At 42.2% G+C, this 3213-nt stretch overlaps 1 long non-coding RNA gene across 1 annotated transcript; it reads right to left on the bottom strand.

Annotated features, from left to right (window-relative positions):
• Positions 1 to 256: 256 nt before the first annotated feature.
• On the bottom strand, positions 257 to 1108 carry LOC146785248 (uncharacterized). The gene is made up of 3 exons (XR_014970347.1): positions 880 to 1108; positions 504 to 591; positions 257 to 408 (listed from the first exon to the last, which is right to left on the bottom strand). It is a non-coding gene; the product is annotated as an uncharacterized LOC146785248 (long non-coding RNA).
• Positions 1109 to 3213: the final 2105 nt, after the last annotated feature.

Raw genomic sequence — 3213 nt, forward strand, 5'->3', positions numbered from 1 at the left:
AACCCAGGTGTATACAGCATTAACAGGACATACAAATGTATAAATTGTGGACACGAAACATATTGTGCAAAAATATATCTATATAGCAGACAAATTACAATAATTACACAAACATAGAATAGTCCTACGATTTTTCAAAATGTTAAGAGTACAGGGACTTTTGTGTCGTTTGTCCTCAATGTACAATAATCTATTGGCCTCAGAGGGGTCAAACAAATTTTTAGAACTCGATTAAGGAACCCTACAAATTGGGCTCTATTGTGACCATATTATAGGATCCAACGTGTGAATGATTTTAAGTAGAGCCTCTCAATAATTGGAACCAACGCGTTTCGACCTTCTATCGGGCACGTTTTCGTACGAAGGTCTTCATCAGGGTGTGGCTTTTTCAAATAGGACTTGTAATGCCTGTATGAATTAAAAAATAGAAACTAGTGAAAAGATGGTTTAAAGTGCACTATTTACATGATCAAGTGAATATTTATATCTGACGCATACCATACCGTATTTAAATTCGCATACTGTGAGGAGATATAGTCTCACAATGTGGCTGGAAAAGGACTTTTATAGGCGTTTTGTGGGCTGTTTTGGCTGGAAAAAATACAAGATCCTAAATTTGTATGGCCTCAAAATTAGACTGAATCTTTGTGATACAGTCAATTTTATTTATCTTTTTTATTTATCTTTTTTTTAAAAGGACTGGGGAAAAAACTATATGTATGGTAAAACATTTCTTACTTGGTGGTACCCATTAGTTGTGTTATTGGTCAAGTGTCCGTTATTAAGTATACTTTGTGCTCTGTGTTAGACTTTTACACCCCTTTGCACCTCCGTGATTTCTCGTGCTTGATTTTGATCCACTAGACATGTTTTAAGTACCTTAGGTCTTTATATCTTTGTCTGCTTGGCGATAAACCTGGACAGTCCGTGCTTCCAAAGTGCACCAGACTTACGCAAGGCTTCCTTCCTTTTCAGCGTTTCTCCAAATAGAGTCCGTACCGCATCGGAATTACTTCAATCCGCTCGATAGGTCAAACAGCTACCTTCTTTTTGACTTTGCCGGTCAAGTTTGTCGCATCTGATTCTTTTCCGACCATTAGGAACTCGGCATTCGATAGTTCTAGCGTGAATATAGCTCCGTGGGGGGCTTACGTTGCCAGACTTCCGTTCTACATTCCGTTACTGGTTCTGCCTAGCCTTGACTTACTTCCGGTCTTGTCGGTAGTCATGGCAACATGCCTGGCCATATAGATCTTTCTATCTCTTGTGGTTCGAGACTCGGTGATGCTGCCGATTTTTTTCAAATAGTTCAGGATTTTTAGAAAAAAAGGGGGGGGGATTCTTTTTCAGTTTAATTATGATTTAATAGGAATGGCCTATCTAAGGTTAATTAATTTGCCAGCCTCCATAGCAATCTCGGTATTTTAGCCACATGCTTGCACATCAAGTCTCAGAAGTAAGGGGGAAAGAAAGAGGATCCATTGTTTACTGAGTTTATATACTATCGTACCCAATGATTTATCTCACTCATTTCATTGAGCCCGTTGTCAATAGTGCAGATAAGGGCAGTGCCTTTGTAATTCTGCAACGTGACAAGTATGAGCTAGAAGTTGTTCGCCAGCTGTCAAATTAAAAAAGCTAACTGAGGTACAAAGAAAAGTTGATTCATGGTGTCAGAGGTAACTGTTGTTTGTGTATTTACTAGGATTCCCACCTCTGTAACTCCTTAATTGAATCATTCCCCTGTTTTTTACCCACTTATACTGAGTCTTGCATCTACCTGAGCTATATCGCAATCATTTATTAGTACCATCGCGTTTGGCTCACTTAGTTCAGAATTCTCTGATGTTTTGTTTTTTATTTTAATTTGCAATGTTTAATCAATCATTTAGCAGATGCTGGTTTTTATTAAGCCAAGAAGGGTGGTAGAATTCCGCGGAGTTACATAAAAACTCTGTGAATTCCGGGGAGTTCCACCCGTGCTTAAGACACTTAAAGTTGAATAGAAATATATTGTGTGTCTAGCCAGGCAGGATGAGTTAACACCATGTCCTTTATAAGAAATACTTTAGTAAATCCCTGACTATGCCACGGGCATGCATTCCTGTGTCCTCAGAAATAGACCCACAGGTGTACTTTTGCTGTCTTACATGATTTAATTAAATCCACTGCGCTACGAGCACACCCCCTCCCCTTCACGTTAGAAACCAACCAGTTTTCACTGATAAAAATCACTACCAGTAATGGAAAATGGTATTACCTTTCTCAACTATCCTGTCCATCCGAAGCCTAAAAGGTGCTATGCGTTATCTCAACTCTGTCACAGGCTGAGGCGACACAACAGCTTTTACGATAGGAAATGGCCTCCTTTCTCCGAGAGCGGGTCACGCAGCGCACCTTATATGACGTGCTGCAGAGCTTTTGTCCTCTTTCCTCAGAAATGGACAAATTAAAAAGAACAGCTTTCCAGTTATGGTGAGGTGGCCAGATTCCAAAATTAAATCTAATGGCAGGCTCACGGCTAAAAAAAAAAAATCGCGGCCCCACTGTCCTCTAAAACAAGATGTCGAGCAATAGCTTAGGTAGACTCTTGACTGACTATCTGTCGCCTTCACCAGAAACATCAATACTTTTGCCTTGTCTTTTACTTTCTCGCGCTAAGTGCACCAGGTATGCCCAGACGTGGGTCCTGGACTCACTGTGCCACTGGATTCAAGCTATCCTGGCTGAAGAGGGGTGAAACCCCGAAACCGGTCCTAGGATGCTTGTTTCCGGTCCAGGGAGGACCTGGCTTGGCAGTTCGGGCTGGACTGTTCCCATGAGGCACAGGGTCAAGACTGATTTGCATATGGCCAGGTCCAAACTGGGGTGGCATGGTGAGCAAAAGAATGATGGATTTAACCCAGATCTCTTGACTGGGTGTGAATGTTTTGATTTGCTCTGCATTCCGTCCATCAATTGTGTGTCTTTTGCTTTCTCGCGCTAAGTGCGCCAGGTATGCCCAGACGTGGGTCCTGGGCTCACTGTGCCACTGGATTCAAGCTATCCTGGCTGAAGAGGGGTGAAACCTCGAAACCGGTCCTAGGATGCTTGTTTCTGGTCCAGGGAGGACCTGGCTTGGCAGTTCGGGCTGGACTGTTCCCATGAGGCACAGGGTCAAGACTGATTTGCATATGGCCAGGTCCAAACTGGGGATGGCATGGTGAGCAAAAG

The sequence above is a fragment of the Triturus cristatus genome, chromosome 11, assembly GCF_964204655.1.
Source record: "Triturus cristatus chromosome 11, aTriCri1.1, whole genome shotgun sequence".
Taxonomy (NCBI): domain Eukaryota; kingdom Metazoa; phylum Chordata; class Amphibia; order Caudata; family Salamandridae; genus Triturus; species Triturus cristatus.